The sequence below is a fragment of the Aotus nancymaae genome, unplaced genomic scaffold (genome assembly GCF_030222135.1).
Source record: "Aotus nancymaae isolate 86718 unplaced genomic scaffold, 86718_ANA_hifiasm-v0.15.2.pri h1tg000079l, whole genome shotgun sequence".
Classification (NCBI taxonomy): Eukaryota; Metazoa; Chordata; class Mammalia; order Primates; family Aotidae; genus Aotus; species Aotus nancymaae.
Window position 1 is genome coordinate 11,958,104 of NW_026988494.1, and position 25,916 is coordinate 11,984,019.

The following is a 25,916-nucleotide window of genomic DNA, read 5'->3' on the forward strand; positions in this document are numbered from 1 at the left end:
CCATTGCTCTGTAGTCCATACTATGTAAGGCAACCTGTATTATTCTATTAAAACGCGCATCAGCTCATGTCATTCTTCCAATCTTCCAAAAAGATCCATCCTAAAAGTGATCTTAAAAATCCCCTAATAACCTAATACAGAATTAAAATGCCTTACCATAGCTGGCTCCTCACCCCAGCTCTCTAACTTAACACTTACTTTTCCTTGGTCGGGCACAGTGGCTCACGCCTGTAATCCCAGCACTGTGGGAGGCAAGGTGGACGGATCACCTGAGGTCGGGAGTTCGAGACCAGCCTGACCAACACAGAGAAACTCCGTCTCTACTAAAAATACAAAATTAGCTGGGCATGGTGGCACATGCCTGTAATCCTAGCTACTTGGGAGGCTGAGGTAGGCGAATCACTTGAACCCAGGAGACAGAGGTTGTGGTGAGCCAAGATTGTGCCATTGTACTCCAGCCTGGGCAACAGAAGTGAAACTCCATCTCAAAAAACAAACAAACAAACAACAACAACAACAAAACACTTACTTTTCCTCTCTCCACTTAACTTCATGCCCTCTGCACTCCAGGTACATGGATCCTCCTGCCATTCCTCAAGGGTGTCAAGGGCACTCCTGCTTCAGAAAGTTGGACCTGCTGATTACTCTCCTGAAATACTCTTCTGTGAGTGGCTTTCTCTGCATTTAGATCACCGTTCAAATGTCAGCTCAACCGTGAGAACTTCACTGACCATTTGTAGAAATAACAGATGTCCTCTTTATCACACTCTCCTTGCTTTGTTTTATGTTTTCACAGCATTTATTTATCTAAGTGTTTATTTGCTTACTATTTATCTCACCGATAGTATGGAAACTCCATGAAAAAGGAGACTTTATTTATTGATTTACCTTAACGCCCAGGACAGGGTTTTGTGATGAATTATTCAATAAATATTTTTTAAATTAACGACTAATTTAACTTAAGCTTTGCTTTTCTTCCCTGCTTTATAGACTATTTTAACCAACAGACTCTAATGGAATAGAAGTATCAGTCTATCTAATGGATAGAAGTATCAGTCCAATCTAATGGAAAATAAGTATCAGTCTATTCAAACAATGGCTTATGCAACTGCATTAATTAGCATAAGTAATTTAAAATCCTAAAGCTTGAAGATCTCTAACATTGACCATGATTAATTGTTTATTACCATCCTAGAATGCATTCACCCTATGGACAATTTTTTCTTGATCTCCACTTACACCCATTCAATTAGCTTAATTACCCTTTTTATAAGAATAGATACTCTGCATAAAAACTGGTTTCTTTCCTCAGATAATCTCTTAGAAGTTTCTGATAAAATCTGAATAACCCTCTTTTTTCTTCCTTAAAATATGCCAAACTTACTCTGAAGCACTAATTTCCTGAAGGTCTTAACTTACATCTCTTTCAATATAAAATTTTATCTACCTATTCATTTCAACAAAACCTCTGCATCTCTGTTAAAAGCTAAAGACTTTAAATGAAGTGTCAATTTAATGAAATGGAATGCACAAAAAATGTCTTTGCCTCTGTTGATAGCAAGACTTCACTTTACAATTTCATATATAGTTAAAGCCAAGGGTTATTCACAGATGATGGGAGGGAAAATGGTAAAACCAATACATAATTCTCATTTTACCAAGACCTCTATCAATTTCTTTTCTTTTTTTTTTTTTTTTTAATTTTACTTTCAGTTCTGGGATACATGAGAAGAACATGTAGGTTTGTTATATAGGTATACATGTGCCATGGTAGTTTGCTGCAACTATCAATCCGTCATGCATGCATTAGGTATTTGTCCTAATGCTCTCCCTCCCCTTGTTCCCCACCCCCTGACAGGCCCCTGTGTGTAACGTTCCCCACCCTGTGTCCATATGTTTTCATTGTTCAACTCCCACTTATGAATAAGAACATGAAGTGTTTGGTTTTCTGTTCCTGTGTTAGTTTGCTGAGAATGACAGTTTCCAGCTTCATCCATGTCCCTGCAAAGGACATGAACTAATTCTTTTTTATGGCTGCATAGTATGGTGTATATTGTCCCCCATTTGCTTTATCCAGTCTATCATTGATGGGCATTTGGGTTGGTTCCTAGTCTTTGCTTTTGTAAGTAATGCTGCAATAAACATACATGTGCATGTGTCTTCATACTAGAATGATTTATAATCCTTTGAGTATATACTCGGTAATGGGATTACTGGGTCAAATGATATTTCTGGTTCTAGATACTTGGGGAATCTCCACACTGTCTTCCACAATGGTTGAACTAATTTACACTCCCACCAACAATGTCAAAGTGTTCCTCTTTCTCCATAGCCTCACTAGCATCTGTTGTTTCCTGACTTTTAAATACTCGCCATTCTTACGGGCATGACATGGTATCACATTGTGGTTTTGATTTGCATTTCTCTAATGACCAGTGATGATGAGTTTTTTTCATATGTTTGTTGGCTGCATAAAAGTCTTATTTTGAGAAGTGTCTTTTCATATCCTTCTCCCTTTCCTTTTTCGTGACCTCTATCAATTTCTAAAAGTTTTAGAGGTTCTGAGAAGTCATAGGTTTAAGATGTGGGAAGCAATATGAAAGCAATTATGTTCAAACGCAGGGGATATAGTATATATAGAATTGGGATAGTTTAAGATGGTTAAAATGTTTAGCTGTTTTATTAAGTTGACTTTTTAAAAGTAAACATATGTATCTGCAAGTACATTGAAATAACTAAACGCAATAATTCAAAGGGTGAACAGTACCAAGGTCCTAATTGTTTAAAAACAGTTCCCATGTGTTTTTGGTTATATATTATTATGATTCTAGCAAGATCAGTCTGTTTTTCTCTGTATCTGTATTTATCCATCCATCTATCCATCCATCCATCCATCCATCCATCCAACCTCCATTCATATTTTATCATACTTATATAAACAGAATATTCAACAGCAGGTTTAGCTGGACAAATAACCGATTTGAATGAACGTTGGCCATAATCCTTTACACAGAGTCCTGGAACTCCTTACTTTGCCAAGCATTAGTTTTATGTGTTGGATTACAGGGAAATGAAGTCACAAGGCAGGTGCTGAGATGCACCAGGGCACTCAGAGGGCTTGAGACAGTAGCTAATGACTAATTGGCAATGAAGTATTTGGATATTTAACATATCTAACAAGCATTATTGCTGGTTAAATTATATAAGTTTCACATTTATAAATTACAAACAAATAAATAAATTTCAAATGTGAAATAAAGCTGAAGCAATAACTGTGTGTCTATAAAATATTTTGAGCCATAATAACTCTCAGACCAAGGTTGCTTGTGAACACTAGTGAATAAAAGCTCATATTTCAAAAAAATTCAAAACTTTTTAGCTCACCTCTTGTCAGATTTTACTTTGTAATTTGGCTGACAAAGGGCATGTAATAGAAGGGAAATAGTCTACCAATTTTCTATTGCTGTTTTTGTTTGTGTTATTATTTTTATTCTTAGAATAAATGCATAGAAGGTAGCTGACTACTAAGATTAGTACAGAGAATTCAGAAGAATAAAATCTAGCTACTTTCTGGAAATTAATTGTTTTTCTGTGCTCCGTTTGAAATTTGCTCATATCACTCTTGAAGCCCTTATTACATTACATTATTCCCTGTAATTATTTCCTGTGATGCTTTCCTATTTTGGCTACTACACTGTTCTTTTGGGATAAGAATAGGAAATCTTCATTTTTAACAAGGTCCCCATATAACTTTTATGCATGGCAAATCTGAAATCCTTAAACCAGATAAAGAACTCCTCAGGAAAAAAGAGCCATTTTATTAATTGCTATATCCCCTAACCTTCATAAATCTTTGATTTTAGGTATCTTTTAATGACCATTTCTTGAATAAATTTTTATTGTTATTTGCCATGTTTAGTGGGAGCTACTGGTGTTGATATTTACACATATAAGTATGCACTTACCCTCAAAGGATCTTCAGTCCTGCTGGGAAACCTGGCAGAAACTGTCAAATGATAAATACAGACAAATCAGTTTAAGTAGTGAATAAGTGGTATAGGTAATGCAAACTCCAAAATAGGGTCTGGCTGTTTCATAATTTAAAAAAAGAAATGAAGAAGAGAATTCTAACATACATTATTAAAGCATTTGGTAGTTTTTCAGTGGTACTTGTAGATAAATTGTTTTATTAAATATCAGTGCAAGATTATTTATAAATAGACTTGGAATGCCTTTAAATTGCCTATGAAGGCATAATAGTCATTGCAATAGTGGTGATCTGATAGCTACAAACAATGATTTATGGTAAATAAAAAAATAAATGTGTGTGTGTATATATATCTATATATACACACATATACATACACATCTATTAGGTGAAGATCAGAAAATGAAATATAAGTCCTATTTTCATTTTTCTTTTATCTGTGAAACCCTTCAACACTAATGTGTGCACTTGTGAAATACTCAATATTGAAAAAGTTATCAGTACTTAGTACCCACTCATCACGTTGAGACAAGGTCTGAATTCCAGGAGAAAGCATTGTCAACATAAACCTCAAACAAATTGAGATAAATCACACTGTCACAAAGAAGGAAGTTCTCTGTACTTCACACTACCTGAGCACTGGGTTCTATTTCACCTAACTTCTCTGTTGTCAAACATGTATTTTCCTTTTTAAAACAAATGAACAAACAACCCCCACTCAACATAGTTCTGCAGTTCTGTGTATAACGCTAGTGTTTCTGCACTATTGTCAGTCACTATCCGCATTCTCTTCCCCCTACTTCAGACCACTGTTTTATTATAGTGAAGTTATCTGTACTTGTCTTCTTTTCTGATGGACTTCTAGCCCAAGTTGATAAATCTACTTTCCATTCTTGGAGAGCCCTCTCTTTAGGTCACAAATGATCTCTCAATTGCAAATCCTTTCTCACTGGACAATTCATTCTGTTGTTGTTGTTCTTTATAATGCTAGGTCTTGGAGACAGTCATGTAATAAAAAATAGGATTTTATTATCAACAATATTGGGAAATGCTGCATACTTCACTTCCCAATATTTGAAAATGAAGCTTGGGGACAATCACCATGTATTGGCATGTTAAGTCTTTGAAAGACTCTGCAGCATAGGAATTCACTTAACAATATATAACTCAAGTATGTTTCCAAATTGTTCATTTTTTTCCCTTTCTATCCACTTCTCAGTACCATTTAAGATTTTGGATTTGAGATTCCTTCCTTTACTATTTATTAGCAAGGACTGTACTTCATATTGATTTTATAAGCTGTAAGTCATTGCTAAAACTGGATGGGTTAATTTTACTTCCTAAATCTGTCTTGTATTCATTACTCTTTGTCTGTCCCCACCCCATATCCTCTATGATATACTGTGCTAAATCAGGCACTCAGCAGCGATGTACTAAAGATTGATTATTATAGCCTCACCTCTAATTTTTCACATCTCAAGTCCATTCTCTACTCAGTAGCAATAGTTAGATCTTTCTTGAAAGCCAGTTCCAATTATCTCACGTTCCTGCTGAGCACTTGGTGAGTTGGCTAGGGCTGCTGGAACAAAGCACCACAAATGGGTGGCTTAAATAATATAAACATATTGTCTCACAGTTCTGGAGGCTTTAAGTCTGACATGAAGGTGTCAGCAGGATTACTTCCTTCTGAGGACTCTGAGGGAGAATTGGTTCCAGGCCTCTCTCTCATCTTCTGCTGGTCTGCTGGGAATCCTTCATGCTTCTTGTCTTCATGTATATCACCAGTATCTCTGCCTCATCTTCACATGATGCTCTCCCTGTATGCATGTCTGTCTCCAAATTTTCTGTTTTTATGAAGGCACCAGTCATAGTGGATTAAAGCTTGCCCTAATGACCTCATTTAAACTTGATTGCTCCTGTAAAGACTCTATCTCCAAATGGAGTCACATTCTGAGGTATGAGGTATAGGAGGTTAGAACTCCAACATATTTTTTTATTTTGGGGACATAATAATTCAACCCATAACTTTCTAAGTATAAAATGTTGGCTACTTCTAAACATTAAAATCCCTTTACATGTCGTATAAGAACCTGAGTATCTCATTCTTGCCTTCACTAACTTCAACTCTGCCACTCTCAAAATATCTTGCTCTTCTCAAATTAAGGAGGCAGAGAAAAAAGCTCCTGAAGGAATTTTTATGGTATCATTAATAAAACAAAACAAGAATACTGATAATCTCACGTAGTTTTCCTAGCCAAATCTTATTCGTTCATTAAGGCTTAACATACGAGTTACCTCTTTGGTAAGCAATCTAATTACTCAAGTTTAGTTGGATGACTTCTGTGCATTTAACACCCTTCCTTCTTTATTTTAAGCCTCTTCATAGGTCACTGTGAGCACGCTAAGGGCAAACTCCACCATGTTTATTTCTGTAGCACAACCCAGTTCTTGTTTGAATGATGATGAAATGGATGCACCTTCCAGGGAGCATGTAGAAAGTGGATTTATTCCAAGAGGTGAAAAGGCACACACTAGGGCAGGACCTCAGGTTATTTGATCTGGGAAAGAATATCAGCAATTACAATGGAGGAAAGAGATGTAGAAGTTGGTCAAAACAGAGGGGAAGGAAATAAGGTAAAGCATCAAATAAAGATAAAATTATGAGATTCTTTGTACACTGACATAAGACAGCTTCCAACAGCATAAAGAAAATTAATTTGCAATTGGACAACAATAGAATTCGAATCTCAGCTCTGGCACTTACTGTCAGATCTTGCATGTGTTGCTTAAATTCCAAAGTTGGGGTCTCAAGAAAATAGAGACCCAATGTTTTATATTAACATTGTAAATAAATTGTAAGATATTTTATCCTTGCTCTCAGGAGAAACTTGCCACCCAGCAAGCAGATGGATTACATGTTAGGTAGCATTTTCACTACTGGTGCATGTGCAAACTTAGTTTTACCTCTCATATTTTAATATCACACAATTTTAACTTAAATGTGGATTCATAGTTGTAGATTCAGTTGTCTTTGAAGGAAAATTATAGGACTCAGCGCTGCCATAAGACATTAACGTGTATGCAGAAATCTCCTACCATACTAGTGAGAAAGGCAGTAGAGACAAGCAGTAAGAACCATCAAGTACATAGAGAAGGAGAATAAAGTTGTGGGGTGGGAGAGAAACATCACATTTTGCTATACAAATACCTGCATTATTTGAATTATGTTTGATGACAAGACACTTATGTTTATGAAATTAAATATTTTAACAATTTTAAAGTAGAAATTGCTGAATCGATTAGAATATTATCATCCTATTTTTCTAGAAAACAGAAAAGGTTGATGGGTCAAATTGATGCAATATTTCTATATCAAAAACTTACCAATCAACTTATTAATGGAAGTTGTTTAATTTCTGCAGGTCCATACATTAGTTAAAGACAAAGTAAAATCATGAGTTTAGCCATAGGAAACATTGAAAAATCCCTCAGTAGTCCCCTTTTATTTGCTGAGAATACATTCCAAGACTCCCAGTGAAGGCCTGAAACTTGGGATAGTACCAAACTCCATACATACTATGTTTTTTCCTATATATACACTTAGGTTAAATGTATGATAAATGTACAAGTTTGGCACAGTACTCTTGTGCTTTGGGACCATTATGAAGTAAGATAAGGATTATTTGAACACAAGCACTGAGATACTGCAAGTGTTGATCTAATAATCAAGATGACAGCTAAGTGACTAAAGGGCAGGGAGTGTCTACAGTGTGGACGCACTAGAAAAAGACAATTTACAATTCCAGATGGTTTAGAGCAGGGCAGGGAGAGATTTCATCATGCTACTCAGAATGGCGTGCAATTTATAACTTATGAATTGTTTATTTCTGGAATTTTCCATGTAGTAATTTTGGACCATGATTAACCAAAAGTAACCAAAACCATGAAAAGTGAAACTGGATAAGCAGGGAGCACTGTATGCTCAAGAGGTCAAGATCAAAAGCAAAGCCTATCACTAGAGCAAGGTGCAATTTTGCAACTAGGTGTAGCTGATAAAGAATGAAAGCAATTTGGACAAATCTATTCTCTGGCTTTGGAGAAGGCTTATATGCAAACGTCCATTCTGATACTCAAGAATAATTCGAATTACTAAGATGGATGAAATGTAATTATAAACTATTTTTGATTGGTTAAAATTGTGTATATAATATGCTTCTTTTTCTCTTTTAAAGAGCTTATTAAAAATGTATTTTATACTTATTGAAGTTGTTTTCCAATTGCAGCAATGTGTACATAAATATTTTAAAAAATGTTTTACTTGCCTCATGATAAAGACTCAATACTGGAATATTTGAGGCTTTGAGGGTCAAATCTTGAATATCTATGAAGCACTGTTGAAACACTCTTAGCTAAAAGCTGACTAGTTTTCTCGTCCATTTTACTGTCCAGCCCATGCTGTGGTTGCTGCTGCTTTGGTCCTTTCTGAGTTACAAGTGAAGAAACTTAGCTGGGGTGCAGAGAAATGATACTTTGAGTGAGAACAGCTCCTGCATAAACAATAGATCTAGAAGGACCTTCGAACATTAACAAAACACCACCAATAACACAAGTTTTATAAATAGATGTATGCTTCTTTTTTAACATCACCTTTATGAGGACAACGCATTTGTTTTCTAAGGCAAAGATTAAATATAAATATGTAATAATATAAAAACGTAAATACATAAAAAGTCTGTTGGGAAACGTTCTATTTTGAGATCTAAAATGTTACTTATATGAAACTTTATAAATAACTTTATAAACTTTACTTACATGTTACTTATATAAAACTTACTACATTAAAGAAGTAAAGTTTTAAAAACTTGTTTTTTTTTTTTTTAACTGTAAATTTAGAAGTTAAGGAGATGGCATTCTAAAGACTTTTAGAATTACTAAGAAAGAACTATGTCCCTTATTTTTGTTTTGAAAAGTATTTCTAAATAACCTTTGAAGTGGTGTTTATAAGATCACTATATTCCAGGCTTTGGAAATCATTTTCTCAGATCAAATACAAGCTTAAGATACCATTTAACTGTTCTCAGTATGGGAATAAATTTGTTCATTTCTGAGTCTGTGTTGTGCTTATATTAAATTACTGTCTAACTGGTTTCCATCCACTTTCCAGATTACCTTAAATAGAAAATAACATTACTGCCCCAGGTCATTTTTCCTCATATAAATGGATTAGATATATATTTTTTCTCATTGCTCCTTTAGGGAGATTTAATCTGGCAGCAGCGTTTTCTGTGCTTTACCCTGGTTAAGGAGCATGATATCCATTACCATTAGTGGACAAGGTAGGGTTAGATGTTAATGAAATTACGTTATTCCATTTTGGAGGTGGATTAAAATAATCCCTTTTTCTTGAAAATGGAAAGCCTTTCTGCGTGGTTAGCAGCTGTCATTCTAATTTATGATGCAATATGCAGAGTGGTAGGAAAGAAAAGAGTACTTCACAAACACAACAGAGTGCCAGAAGAAACCCCCAACATTTATACACCTGGAAAAGGCTCACTTTATGTTTGGCAAATAAACATTTTCTGGAGTCTGAAGTCAAGCCCTTTTCTCTGAGCACTACGAAATTAGAAGTGGCAATTAGTATTTTGTGGCATCTTTATTCTAAAGAGCTCCAAAATCATAAACGTGTTACTGTATCTTTGGCTTTTATTTATGAGATAGAATGCAAATGCTGCTGGGTTTGCTGGAAGACCTTTATGCCCAAAGGTTGGAATAAAGACTATTATTCTAGTGGTCTTCTGAGCCCCTCCCAGAGTAAGCTGCAGGATTAATGGCTTAAAAAAATTGGATTTAAAGAGTTAACTGCATGTTAAAAGTATTTTTTCTTACCTCAGTTTCTATTCCCTGTGTATTAAAGTCCTTCTCTCTTTACTCACTATTTACTTATCATTTAATTCTTAATGCTTGTGTGGCCTCCACAGGTAGAGGGGGCAAAGATGGGTATGGAAGAGAGGGGACAAATGACAGTAGAATGGAACCATTATTTGTGAAAATAGCTTTAACTCAATTTATCCAGGCCCTAGAGGGACCTATTTAGAAAGCCTGAAGCAAGAAGAATGAATGCAAAATTTTGCTTTTAATCCCAGTTTTCTAAAATGGCACAGGAAAATCTTGTTTAAATATACATTTTTTTTGTTTGAGGTATCAAAAGAATAATGAAAATTAAACCAAGACAATGTGCATTTTGTTTGAAATATTGAATTAATAGTGAAAATTAAACCTGTAAAATATGCATTGTGTAACTCTAAATATGCTAGTCTATGTATTTTTTGATGTCGTCTTCTAAAGAGCCCGAGGCATATATGGTGTCTGTACATTTAAGATAATCAGGTGTTACAATTTTTTAACCTACTTAATAGAAAACTTGAGCTGAAAAAAATTAAACAAGCAGCTTTAAAAGCTGTTTTTTTTTTTACCCTCTGTGCATATGTCCTTAGCATGTTTTCTTTCATCCTCACACCCATAATCAGATTGTAGCATCTCAAAAAATCACATCTGCATTAGGAAAGCTAAAGGCTTTCTAAAAGCCCCATCCAGATGACCTGGCTTAGCTCCAGCCACTTCTGAAAGGGGAAAGAAGTTGCTAGAATTGGTTTATACTTCTCATAAGTCATCCCCTGGAGGAAGGGTACTGTTCACTTCTGTCTCCAAGAATAAAGAATCTCTGCCACAGGTGCTGTGAGCAGGGAAGGCGGGAGGCTATTGTTGAGTAAGCAATAGCCAGTGTTGAGGTCTGTCCCAGCAGATAGGACTCCTTACTTAGGATTCCTTCTGCTCAGAGGCAGATTTGTTTTTTTCTGGCAGTAGCTTAATGTATAATCCTCCCAGAAAACCATAGCCCCCAGCTCCTGAAACAACTGTAACAATAAATATTTTCCTTTTGCACTGGTTTGGAATAGGATCAGTGAATTCACAAAAAGTACTTAAATTATGTGTAAATAAAAGATATAGTGCCATTTACAGTAGAAATCTATCAAATAGGTGGCAAAACAGGCATTGAGTTTCTATGGAAAATGCACCTGTTTTAGAAGCAGTATTTAAATTTTAGTTCTACCATTAAGTAGCTATGTTAACTTGGGGGGTTTATTTATCATTTCAGAGACTTCATTCACTTAAACAAAATAGGATTGCAACTTGAGGAATGCTATGAACATTAAATGAGGTTATGCATAGAAAGTACTTATCATAATTTTTGGCACATATACCAACAGCCTAATACATGGTAGCAAATATTATAATGTAGGCCCTAATATATCCACTTTATTATAACAAAAACCTATGTTCTTACATGTTTCTAAGGGTGAACGCATTCCATATAGGAAAATATGGATTTTTTTACAGACGAATTGTCACTTAGATGAGGTTAACAATTGAATGTATTACTAGGCTAACTACACTGTACTGGTTTGCTACCAAAAGTATTATTTCTAAGCGACTGTCACATGCTCCATCTTTGCAGGCTCACTTACAAAGTATCACCGGATTAAGTGCTATGGAGATTTATCCTGCTGTTGTAAAACAGAGCACAAATTTGGTACAAAATTATAGCATCTAATTATGACATTGCTAGAAAAGTAAACAGTTGCATTTTGAGTACTCTGTGATGTAACTGGCACTCTCATTTCACCCAGGACTGGAGAAAAGCTCACATGTTCCGTGTTCTTTTTTAGAGAATATCAAGTACTTCCTGAGGAAATGTTTACATAAGTAGCTTACTAGACTAAATTACTTTTTTAAAAAAAAATTGTCATTTTTTTCTTTTTCTTTTTATATATTTTTCCAGATCCTGGAATTGTCTTTTTGTTTGCAATTAGATAAAATTCTAATTACGGGTTAGACATTCTAGCTGTATAAATTTTGAAGTGTCTACTTAAAGGTGAAGTTAATTTTTATGTAACTATTAAGAAGAAAGTTACAATTAATTACACTAGATATTTTAAAGTTGCCTTTTTTTTACAGTTTGCCTTCAATTTACAAGAATTTACAGGAAAAAGAATGAACAAATATTTTATCTAATACCTTAAATAATAAATTATGGAAGACTTAAAAGCATTTTAAGTACCACTTAAAATAATGAAATTGGCTCTGTTTACCACTGTGTTGAACCATAATTTAATTCACTCTATTGATGACGAGTGGAAATGTTAATGCAAATAACTAATTTATTCTTCCAGTCAAACACACTACAAAACATGTCCAATGACAAACATAGCTTCCTCTGACAAAATGTATGTTCATAGTTAATTGTCTAGCTTGAGTAATCAGAAAAATAAAAATTAAAAAGGCAAAATAATATAAAATAAATTATTGAGAACACATCTCCACTATTAAAATTACCACATAGAGATACTTACCATAAAAGCAATTGCCAATGACAACAAATTTTAGAGATTAAGCTATAAGGTGCCTGTTGAAAAGCAGTGCCACTGGATAAGCTAGACTAGGCAACAGATGTTATTAAAAACTCCCAAATCTCAGTGAATTAGTATTTAAAAAATTGTACTTTTTGCTCTCTAGAGTGAGTTAGGTAGAGCTTTTCCTACCATTGACACAATTTCCCTCTTTGAGCCTGCCATCTTGCAGTTTCAAGATAAACCTGGCATCATCAACTTTCTAAAAGCGGAAATTAGCGAGGTACTTCATGCACTTGGTGCTTAACTCCTTCAGCCAAGAAGTGGATGTATATCACTTACACTCATGTTTCACTGGCAAGAAATAGACCTATGATTCCGACCTCCAAGCAAAGGAGAGGGTATTTGGATATTTAGTCCCCAGTTGCTCAATGCTGAAATAATAATATACTACGGAAGAGAAACTTGAAACTTTAAACTGCCTCTGCACTTTAATCAGTCCTCTAAGAATAGTTTTAAACTGTTAGAATAGCAGGTGGCAGCGAAGTAGAGAAAATGCCATCTACCTATGCCCTGGAGTCTAGTGATGGTTTTTAAGGATGATTTCTCAGAAAAAATACATACAATTATTCTGCTTTCTGTTTCAGCTTGATACAATTGAGAGACTGGCAACTTTTTAAAGTAATGTGGGACATACCTTTACTGACCATAGAGAATCCAGGTCTACAAGAAGGTACTATCACTGACTTAATCAGTAGAAGCTAAGTAAGACACATTTTAGACAAATACTTTACATAAACTTTATCAAATCAGTACCAACAGCCAGAAAAAAGGAAACAATGAGTTTCTCCTTTCTGTCTTTCAGAAACAATTAAACACTTCCATTATCCCTCAGTGGAAGATATCTTCCTTGTTCTTCAGCTAATCAGTTTGAAAGGGAAATAAACAAGAAAGGGTATCACATAGTGGAGATTTTTATTTCTGCAAATATTATGAATTGGTAAAGAGAAAAATCCTCCCCCAGTGGAAGAAGGTGGGAAACAACATGTATAATAAAAAATTAAAAAGTTAAATGCAAAGCCACTTTCACACAAAAAAAGTAAGACAAATCTCTAAGAGCTATAAAGTAGGTAATGTTCATAAGGCTAAGGGAGGGCTTCCCTAGAGGAAATAAATGGAACATGACTTCTAATAAATAGAGAAAAATGAAATAAGAAAACCCAACCAATAGCAAATATTCCAGGAAACATAAAGGAGATCAGAGAAAAAAATCTAAACCAGAAATAATGGTAGTATAAATAAATCCAACAGTATCCATCTTCATAAATATAAATGGACTAAATTTGTTGGTTATGAGATAGGGATTGTTGACTACAAAAGGTTCACTACAAGCTCAAGACAGATCTAAAACTGAAGGATGATGGGTTAACGGTAAAAGGATAGTAATAAACCAGGCAAATACTTACAAATGAAAACTGGAATGACTGTGTTAATATACAAAATGGACTTGAGTTAAAAAAAAAAAAGGATATTAAAAGGGTTACTGAGTAGTGATAAAAGGTTTAACCTCAACAAGAAGATATAACAAGGCTGAACTAGAATGTATGTATCATATAACAAATGCTTATGTGCGAAAATCACTGCAACTCTAATGACAAACTGAAAAACTTCCTCTTTATGGGAGAAATTTTAATATCAATCTTTCAGTAGCCAATAGACTACATGTAAAAATTCGTAAAGAAGATTTGAACAACATAATTAAGAAGTCTATCTTATCGAAGAAAGAAAGACATCCTCTTAAACAATTTACCAATAAAATATGATGTCACTATATTTATTTATATAATAGTTATTAAATAACAAAAATGGCACATTAAATATAGTAATACCTATAAAAACACATTTCCATAAAATCAAAATATTAGAAAGGAAATATGAAAAGTAATGACATAAAAATTTAAGCCAACAAGTTATAAGAAGAAACAAAATAGAACTGAAGACCATAGAGAAAAAGATAATAAGAAAAAATAAGTGTGAAATTAATGAAACGGTTACAATGTTACAATAGAGAAAAGCAACAAAGACAGAGTTGGTAATTTGAAAATATGAATACAGTAGTCAATTCTGGAAGGTTTTGCAAGGAAAGAAAGAAAGAAAATCAGCAAGTAACTAATATCAGATATAAAAAGAAATCTAATTAGTGATATGATAGTCATTACATATGTTACATAGAGAAATATATATATATATATATATATTTCTTGATCAATAGAGCTTAGCAAACTGAAATAAAATAAGAAACTTTCTTAACTTCATAACCTAAGTCCTATTTATCAAAACCTATTGCAAATATCACACTTGATGATGAAATGTTAAAATCACTTCATTTGAAATCATTTCAACCAAGGATGTCTGCTACTATTTCTCCAAAGTCAGATTTTATTGAGAATATTAGTAAGTAAAATACAAAAAAAAAAGGATATAAGAATAGATAATGGAAAAGAAGAAACAAACTTATTACATGTTCACAGTATTTGTCAGAGAACTTGTAGACATATTACTACAAATAAAAAGTTCATCAGATTTGTACAAAATCTAAAAATACACTTTGGCAGGCTGAGGGTGGGTGGATCACCTGAGGTCAGGTGTTCAAGACCAGCCTGCCCAACATGACGAAACCCTGTCTCTACTGAAAATACAAAAAATTAGCTGGGCATGGTGGTGACTGCCTGTAATCCCAGCTACTTGGGAGGCTGAGGCAGGAGAATCACTTGAACCCGGGAGGCAGAGGTTGCAGTGAGCTGAGATTGCGCCACTGCACCCCAGTCAGAGAGACGAGAGCAAAACTCCATCTTAAAAAAACAAAAACAAAACAAAATAAAAATAATTTAAATTACTACACCCCAGTAAAAATATTTTAAAAGTATAAACTTCAAAATATACTATTCATAATAGCAATAGCAAAAAAAAAATAAAGTACCTAGGAATAAATCATAAGGTGTGGAGAAAGTATTTGGAAAAAAGTGTATTTTACTAAAAGATATTACAGAAAATTAATTTATAAAAACAAAATTAACAGAGACATGCTTTATGTTCATGCAAAAGAAATATCACTTAATAATGTCAGTTTTAAAAATCAAAACTGTTCATAAATGTAATGCAATTATAATACAAATCTTGTCAGGGTTTCATCAGCATTTGACAATATTATAAAATGCATAGAAAAAAATCAAAGAGCCCTAAAGAAGTGAGATAATTTTGAACAAGAAAATTCATATGAGTGTGTTCATCCTACAAGATGTTAAGACTTATAAAGCTTTATTTTAAGAAAACAGTATGGAACAAGAGCAGAGACAGACAAATAGGGCAATAGTAAAGAAATGATTCAAGAATTGACTCATAGACTTATAGAACGTTAATATATGACAAAGTTGGCTTTGCGGATAAGCAAAGAAAAAGTTTAAATAAGTAAAACTTTTAAGTCATTCAGAATAAAATAAAAGAGACTATTAAGAGAGTATTTAAATGTTTGCAGATAAGAGGAAGAATTTCTTAAACAAGAGAAGAAAGAACAAAGGCTAAAGGAAAGTGTTATAACTCCAAATGTCTGTGCAGCAAAAGATTATAAAATGTAAATAAAACAAAAACCCAGGATAGTCTGGGGAAGAATATTTGGAATGGGAAGAATTAACAAAGTCAGTCTTCCAAATAGATGTTTGAAATTATAAATCAAAAAGAGAAAGAAAACTCAGTAGAAAAATGGAAAAAGATATAAAAAGGCAATTCACAGAACAGGAAATATAAGTGGCCAATAGACACATGAAGAAATGTCCAACTGCACTAGAAAACAGTGAAATGCAAATTAAAGTCACAAACAGATACAATGCTTTAGGCCTAAAATAGAGAAAAATGTAAACCGCCTAACACTAACAAATGCAGGTGAGAATATGGAACAGCAAACAGGACTTCTTGTCACTGATAAGGAAATGTACATTGTTTTAACCATACTGGAGAACAGTTTGTTAAAATCTGGCATATATGAGTTGTGTATAATTTTTGTCCCAGCAAATCCACTTCTAAACATGTATCATACAGATTAAAGAGGCATGTACAGGAATGATTAGCATAGCATTGTGTGTTATAACAAATAACTGGAAAAATGATATGTTTTCAATAGGAGAATGAATGGATAAACTGGGGCATATCCACCAAAAGTAGTACAAATATGAGTAAAAAAAGTGAGTCATCAAGCATTAGTATGTAGTGTGTAGTCTTAGATGAATCTCATAAACATTATGTTGAGAAAGAAACAGCAAATTGTCCATGAATTTACCAGAAAGCTATAATTTAGGGAATATTCAATAGCATGAAACAGTGTACTACGTATACTTTAAGACTCAAACCTATGTAGAAAGGACAATGAAATGCACAGGAATGAGAAAACTAAACTCATTATGTAGGGGTAACACTGATGAAAACTGGGGAATACACTTAGGAAATCTACAAGAGAGATTTCAACTGCATTTGTAACATTGGGTGCTACATACACAATTGTTTATAATACTATTATTTATGCCTTTTTGTATGTCAAAAGTATTTCATAGCTTTTCTTCTCAAGAAGATACAAATAGTGAAATGAGCCTTAGAAAAGTCTAATCTGATGTTTTAATTCAATTTTTTGAGTTACTGAGTCCTGGGGAGAGAAAATAATTTAATCAATGCTATCTAGTTAATGACAGAATTAGGATGAAAAACCATGGATCTGACTGAAACTACACTGGCTTAATATTTCCTATTGCTAAGGAACATTAGAGAATAAGATTGTTTAGCTCCTTTTGCAGTTAGGAAAACTGAATCTGAAGGAAGTTTAATTGACTGATTATGATATCAGAATCAGAAAATAAATCAGAGTTTTGTTTTTATCCTGATGTAGTCAATCAACAGATTTATCAACAAAAGTGGCTCAAATGGCTGTGATTTTATAAAATTGGGTAAAGGCAAGCATGATATATTCAAGTTTCCAGAGGGAACTTGCCTGATTGAAAATGCTGGCTGGCTGATTCTGATATATTGTTTCCCTTCGCCAATGATAGAAAAGCTTAGGGGGAAATATTTTTACCCATGGAATTAAACAGTTCACATTCAGTTCAGGAGAGCTGTACACATATTTTTGTGGTTTATGTGTTATGTACTGTGCATGTATGAAGTAGATTATGTATATTAGTGAAAACTGTGTCTGTGCACACACAGATTTTTTTAAGTTGATGGCAGAAAAGGGCATTAGTTGCAAATATTTAAATTAGGGAAGCTTAAAGAGGTTGGTTGGCTAGGGTGGCTTGCAAACTGTTTAAATAAAATTCACCTGTCAAGGCAGAGGTCAAAATTTCAAAGAGGGAAGAGTATGTCCCTACCAGATAAATGAGAGAATGGTCTCCTGTTGAGGGTTTGTACCTATCATGTGGTGTCAATAGTACACCACCTATCATTTTATACATTAGAAAATATCCAGCTTAGAGAATGAAACTTTCAGGAGCAGAGAAATTTCAAGATTCCTTTCACTTAATTCCTGAGACAAAATCCAGCTTCTTTCTCATCTCCTTACAAATCCATTAATTCTAAGAATTGTTCTTGATATCAGAGGGGTCGCCTTCCTTCACCATGTCAGCTGAGCTAATCCACCTTCTTTTGTTTAGGTAACTAGAAATGGAGATAGATGGGTAATAAACACACTTGTTTAGGTATTCTAAGAAGCTCTCAGGCAAAATTATAGGTATAGAGGAAATTAGGTAGAACCCTTTAGAATTAAAAAAAAATTTAAACCCAACAAAATTAGTAAATATAGAAGGATTTCTGGAATTAACAGAACAAACATAGGGACAACATAATCAATTTGCCTTAAGGTTCTTCCTACTATATGAAGAAAACAGACTATGAGAGGTTTCAACCATATTTATAACATTAGGTGTTGCACACACAATTGTCTATAATGTTATTCTTTATGCATTTTTGTATGTTAAAACTATTCGTTGCTTTTTATCTCAAAAAGAGACAGATAATGAACCATAGAAATATGTCAGAAACATTTCACAACTTTTTTTTCCTCAAAAAGATACATATAGTAAAATGAACCATATAAAGTCTAATCTTATGTTTTTATTTATATTCTTGAGTAGCAATTGAGCAGTAACTGAGCCATGGAGGGAGAAAATAACTTAATCAGTGCTATCTAACTAGTTAATGACAGAATTAGGACTAAAAATCCACACATCTGGCTTAGTGTGATAGAGAAAAGTATAGAGCAGTGATATACAAAGACCATGTAAGCAGTAGTGGTTCTGCAATCTCCAATAAAAATATGAGTGCAGCTCCACTCAAGGGAGAGTGCCCTGAAGCTTTTAAGGGAAACGCTGACACTTCTTATGGAACAGGGTGGTGTGAATATAAAGCGGAGAGTGTGTAGATGTTCCCTTACTCCATGAGAAGCTTCCTCTTCACTGAGAACCTGCCGGGGTTCTGTCTAATGTCTTATGGTAGAGATGATGAGAGTACTGGGACAGGAACCAAGAGCATCCTGTAGGAAGGACACTTTTCATTGATCCTTTAATTTCACAGAAGCTTGAGAAAAGACAGAATATGAAGGCCCCAATTAGTTGCAGCCTCTGTGTCCCTGAGTCCCACCCAGGAAGCAGAGGAAACCCTATTTGTAAAGCAATCTCCTCTATCCATTCCCAACTCACAGCAATTATTCTCTAAACCACTGTAAAAAGGACAGGCTTTGGAATTTAAAAAAAAGAAAAAAATAAAGACAAAGTCAGGGAATAAGTTAACCAAAAATAAACTGGAAAAACATTTAATGGCTATATTAAGAGGCAGAAGTCCAAATGCACACAGCAGGGCCCCAGCTAAAGTTACAGATGGTTTTATTCAAAACACCAACCAAAAAAACTAACTCTTTAGGTCTACCACTAACAGGCAGACTCACTCCAGGGGACTTGGGATTCTGTAATCAAACCTGAACAATTGTCACATCACTAGTGTCAACAAAAGAGGGGAATTTAATAAGGCATGGCTCAAAGATACTGACAACCATTTCCAACTTAAAATGAATTACAAGAGTTTGCTAATATTCTCAACTAACTACTAAATATGATATTGCATTACTATATTTTCAGATTCTAAGACTGGGTGTGATGTCCTATCTAGATAATGATAAGCTAAACACAGTCAGTAATGTTAATGCTTTAATACTACCATTCAAAATCACCTCACATACATTCCTTCCAAAAATTAATAAAATATTTTAAGCATTCAAAAAAAGATATAATAGAAATCTACTTTAACTTTCATTGAGGTTAAACAGATGCCAACATGTACTATTTGCAACAGATGTCTTTGTATTTTTAAAGAAACATTTAAAAAATACAGTCTTCCTCTATTTTTTTCCATTCACCTTTTCTCCAAGTAACCGTTATTTGGAAGTTAGCGTTTATCATTTTCACATTTGCTTCATTAATACATGTGGTATAACAATCAGTTTATCAATTTCTCATGATGGTTATATACATTTCTATTTTGTATATTGTAGATACATGTTTTGAGATGTATACAGATTCAAACTTTTTTCATATCCTGCTAATTATTTATTTAACAATAATGTAGTTAATATTTTTGGATAATACCTCTTTTTATTTTTATCTTTGATAATTATTATAATATCCTTGATTTATTTTTTCCTGGTCTTTTTTCTTTTACATAGAAGAACTATTATAAAAGCTTCAGCAGGAAATATATGTAATGATTTTAATAGATGAAGTATATAGGGATTATTGGTACTATATCAAAGGACCTTACATCTGTAATATGAATTTCACTGGCTTCCAAGAATGACATTAGTCTAGAAGCTTGCCTGATGGTATGTTAATAAGACTGAAACAATTACAGACAGTGGTCATTAATTCCTGGAAGAGATGTGGCATGATATCTCTTATGACTGCTATTTCTTAGCTCTGACAAGTTGCTTAACTCTGACAAGCAGTAAACATAAGCAAGAAATATATTTAATGCAGCAAGTATATTTCTTTACTCTAGCCTGAGATATTCATAACTCTGTGTTTATTTTCCTAAGTTATTTATTTGCTTTTTTGTTAGGATGGGTGATCTCTTAGGGACTACTGACACTGTAAAATACTTAACAGTGAGTGGGATTGCTGTCTAGGAGAATAGTAACTATCACCAGCTACCATGAAGTACCTCCCAGACCCTGGATACATTTCTCCGTGGCTGGATAAGTTGTGTGTTATTGGGCAAATAGAAAGCAAATCCTATCCAGTAAGACATTGTAGCAAGGGTAAATACCCCCTCCCCAGATGTCACTATAATGACTAATATTCTCCATATCTGTTTTCTGACAAGTAAGAGGTAACTTGAGCCTTGATGTGACAAGTGTTGTCCCCAGACTAACAGCATCAACTTTGTAGCCCCAATTCTACTAAATCAAAACCTGCATTTTTAACAAGATCCCCATGTCATAGTTTGAGAATTGATGATCTAGAATGACGTGTGGATGGAGTACAGGGTATGCTAGAGGAGACACATTGGATAAGAGAAATAACATGTTTAAAGACAGGGAAACATAAATAAGCATGAACTATTATGAAAATTTTAGCTAGGAGTCTCTGTTTTCTTCACACATCCTAATAAGAGCCTATGCGAGTGGTAGCAGCAGTGGCAGCATTAACAATAGTAAGAATAGCGGCAGTGGGGGTCATGGTAGTAAAAGAAACTAGAGACGTGGGCAAGAAATCTGTTATGAAGAGTTGAAGGTCATTGTAAATGTTCTGATGGAATTTAACTGGAGAATGATGTAATGGAATGTATTTGCAAAGATCACTGTAGCAACAGAATTCTGATAAGATGGAGGAAAGGAAAGCCAGAGTGAGCAGACCATTAGCAGATAATTGTCTTAATCTTGATACTAAATGGAGACCAGAATTAAGGTAGTGACTGTGGAGATTTAGAGCAAGGGTGATTATTTAGAGGAGAGTATTCACAGGTGGGGTGACCCATTAGAGGAAGGAGACGAGGAAGACGGAGTCATCAACACAACAGCAGAGATTTTTGTGCAAGAAGTTTATGGAGGAGAACTCTTAGGAATAACACCTGTAAGAGGGTGGGGGAAGAAGTGGAATTGAGCAAAGGGAGATGTGGAAGTGTGAGGTAGTGGCAGTGGATGCTACATGGAGCCCTGGAAATGCAAAATGCAACAGCCCATCAGAGTTCTCCCAAGTAGAGACAAGGAGGGTGAGCCTTTGTTCCCCATATTTAGCAATCACTGGATGTGGGCTACCCAGGAAGGGGATGTGCGCTTGGGTAAAAAAGATTCCTTTAACTAAGGGCACTTCTTGGGGAAGTACACTTCAATGAATTGTCAGCATTCCTGTGGCAACTGAGGAAATGCAGGCCTCAGTCTTAGGGGTGGGATTCAGCGGGCACAGCCCGGAACACACTGTTCTTGTCTTCTGTGTTCAGGCTGGTGATTTTAACATGCGTTAAAGCAAAAGAGTTCAAAAGAAGAGAAAGATGTGTTAATAAATATGTATTAATAAATGGACATGTTTGATTTGATCAACACATTAGAGTTTATAATAATGTTATTAGATATAGGGGCCTCGAATTAACAGAGAGATCTGGAATTGTAGATTTAGGAAGCTTCAGCCAGTAAATGGCAGTTGAAGCCATACGTATTGCTGAAATTGCATACAGTTAGAAAACTGAATACAGAAACTTGAAGAACAGCATCGTTTAAGTCAGGAATGCCAAATAAGAGCTTTTAAGGAAATAGAAGAAACTGAACCTAAAATATTCAGTGAGTAATCATCTCCTGTGCTTTGAAGGGCACCAGCAGTGTAAGTAAGGCTGTTTGTAAGGGACTTGGCATTGTCCCTACCAGTGACTTCAGTGAGTGACAGCAGGGTCAGTGGAGTGACAGGTGGTAAGGACTTGTAGACAAATAAGGTAGATTATTTTTTCAATGAATAAATCACCCGTATTGATTGCTAGAGCTAAGAAAGCAGTAATAATTGGGGAGCTAATAAAGAGATAATTGGAGGAGAGGTGAATGTATCATTTAGGATCCTAGCAGGGAGTATATGGCACACTCAAATCGAATAATTAGAGGCAAGTTTAGTAAAAGACAATTTTTTTAAGGTATAAATTAGGTGAAATGCAGGCCGTGAAAAGACCATGTAGTAGTCCATTCTCACACTGCTTTAAAGACATACCTGAGACTGGGTAATTTATCAAGGAAAGAGATTTCATTGACTTATAGTTCCACATGGCTAGGGAGGCCTCACAGTCATGGCAGAAGGCAAATGAGAAGCAGAGACATGTCTGGTGGCAGGCAAGAGAGCATATACAGAGGAACTCCCCTTCATAAAACCATCATATTTCATGAGACTTACTCACTATCATGAGAACAGCAGAGGAAAGACGCACTCCCATGATTCAGTTACCTCCCACAGGGTCTCTCCCACGACTTGTAGGAATTATGGGAGCTACAGTTCAAGGTGAGATTTGGGTGGAGACACAGCCAAACCACATCAGACCCCAAGGCTATTAAAATTATGGTGGAGAGAGAGAGAGAGAGAGAGAGAGAGAGAGAGAGAGAGAGAGAGAGAGAGAGAGAGAGAAAGTATAATGGAGGCAGGGGGAGAGAAAGAGGAGGAGAAAGAGATAGAGATTTATTGATTTGTGTGAAGCAAATGGCCTGATATTAGCTATTATCCCTTTGGTTGAAGGATTTAGCCAATATATATCCTCCAGGAGCCTCCAGGTGATCCTCCAGGAAGAGAAGAGGGACATTATATACCTAATCCCACGCTCCTTCCTCCCTTTATTCCTTTTTTGGTGTTCTCCATTTAAACTAAGTTGAAGCCAGAAGGCAAAGGATCCTTTGATGTAATCCTTGCAGAACAGAAGGAGAAGAACGCAGAGTAGATCTGCAGGGACAAATAGAAGATGCGGCGCGACGGAGACACCATTTAATGCCACAGGGGCACAGGCTCTTTTCCTCTCTCCTTTGTAAGAGAATTTCCTCCATCCAAGTAAAACTGATGGAATCCACCAGCTTTCTAGACAACAAAAATAAATAATTAGATCTGTGAAGAATGATAAATATTCCCATGACTATGAAAACTATAAACCTACTTTCCATTTATAATCTTAGGAAGATTCAGGGAAATGAACAACCTGTGATCTAGTAAAATGCGCCAAAGAGACTGTACATTCTTAATAATATGTTGATTATGATAGTAGGTTATGGAAGAAAACATAGTGTTAGAGTTTTAAGTTTGCCAATTGCCTCTTTGTTTTTTGGGTTTTTTGTTTTGTTTTGTTTTGTTTTGTTTGTTTTTGGTCTGAAGAAATGGAAAGGAGAGAAGCTTGGAGATTTACCAGGACTAAATTTCTTCACAGTCAACAATTGGCTCTTAAACTTGCAAAATATTTGGAGCATGTGTTTTTCTTTGCTTGTTAGTTTTCCCACACTACAGATTTTCTAGGTTTTGCTAATCCAAGTGCCTGGCTCATTTTTCCCTCAGCATCCTTATGCATTTCCTCCACAGATCAAATTTTCTGACTAAATTAGTACACATTTTTGTTTTTGAAGAAAGAACTGAATCAGAAAGAGAATCAAAATAGGCCAACCTTGTTTTGGCATGAAAACAAGCAATTATTATATTCTTCATTGCAGTCTTTTTCACTAAAACTCATCCCAGACTTGTATCAGAGATTAGTAAAAGTCAGTTGTGGTGAATTTGATTTTTAAATTCTTAAAGTTACTTATTTGTTGTTCTTTTAGTGACAGATGTATTTGTCTTGGGGCTACTGGGGACACATTGAAAAAAAGAAGCAGCAGGTGAATTCTTTCAAAAGAATTTTACTGTTTTTTCCTCTTCCAGCCTTCATTTACCTCAAGAAAAAAAAAGTAAATAGAAAAGCCTAGGTTTTATAGGGAGAGGGGAGATGTGAAAGGGAGGTTTGGAGAGAGCCCTGGGAAGCCTACCGAGCCCTTAGTGACCTTTAGCTCACTTAACACTGGAAGGCAGAGGCCTTCAGGGGGTGCAGGGAAGGACACATGGGTTCTGGCCCCTAGGCTGATGAATTAAGAGTAGAAGTGATCTCCAGAGGGATTTCATCTGGAAGTAGCCACTGGCACTGCTCCATCTGCCAGCGGCTTTTCTAAAGTTCCTAATTGCTCTTTGTGTTACAGTTTAGAAATATAAATGAATTTCTAGGACTGTTAATTTCTGTCCTAATCTACACATTTGTGAAAATTTTCTCTGAGCAGCCTTAGCCCTCAAAATAAGCTTGACATTGCTTTAATGAGGGGACCTGGTTTGGCTCTCTGTCCCCACATGTGAAGGGAAGGACATGGTAGCAGGTGACTGGATAATGGGGGCGGTTTCCTCTGTGCTGTTCTCATGATGGTGACAGTTTTCAGGAGATCTGATGATTTAAAAGTGGCACTTCCTCCTTTGCTCTCTCTCTCCTGTCGCTCTTTGAAGAAGGTACTTCTCCTTCACCTTCTGCCGTGATTGTAAGTCTCGTGAGGCCTCCCCTGCCATGCAGAATTGTGACTCAATTAAACCTCTTTCCTCTATAAATTACTTAGTCTCAGGCAGTTCTGTATAGCAGTGTGAAAATGGACTAATACACGAGGTAGCAACTGCAGAATACATTTACACTTAGAAACTTCATTACTCACACCCATGGAGGGATTGAGTCAGTAGATAACATCTTAGGCAACACTGTTATTTAACAGATAAGATGGACTTGATTTGTCTTCTAATCAATAATTATGGGAAAAAATATTGAAAACTTTTTTCGGTAGAACAGGGAGTGGATTAGGTGTAGATATTCACTATTGTCAAAATTAAATGCAAACCCTGTTGCCAAAAGGTTCTACTATGAATGCCTTAGATCTTTGTCTCAAACCGATAATTACACAGTCATATCATACATCTAAGTAAGAACCTTACCTTTGTAATAGAACTCCCAACTTTTACAAGGAACTTTAAAACTATCTAAAATTTATAATTTACTTATTCAACTATAAATGGTGCACAAACCATGTGCCAGAAAGGTTTTGGTTCCTGTTTATACAGAAGTGAACAAGAAAATTCCCTGTCTTCATGGAACTTGACATTTACTGCTTAGTAATACAGCCAATGGGAAAATATACCCTTTCAGGTATACCTCAAGGATATCTAAGGTAAATGGCACATAAGCATAGCTTAGTCCTTTTTGGTGCGAACAGCAATAAAGCCTCCTTCTATAGAATTGGCACTTTTTTTTTATAGTTAGCGTTGGAGGCAGGAAACTTTATCTTTGTTGTTTTCGCTTCTGTCTGATGAGTATCCCCACCTCACTTCCTTGGAAACCTCTTCCAATCTGGAGTCTATCTTGTACCACCATGTTAACTGAAGTATGACTGTTATTCATGGAAGACAGCTTAAAGGATA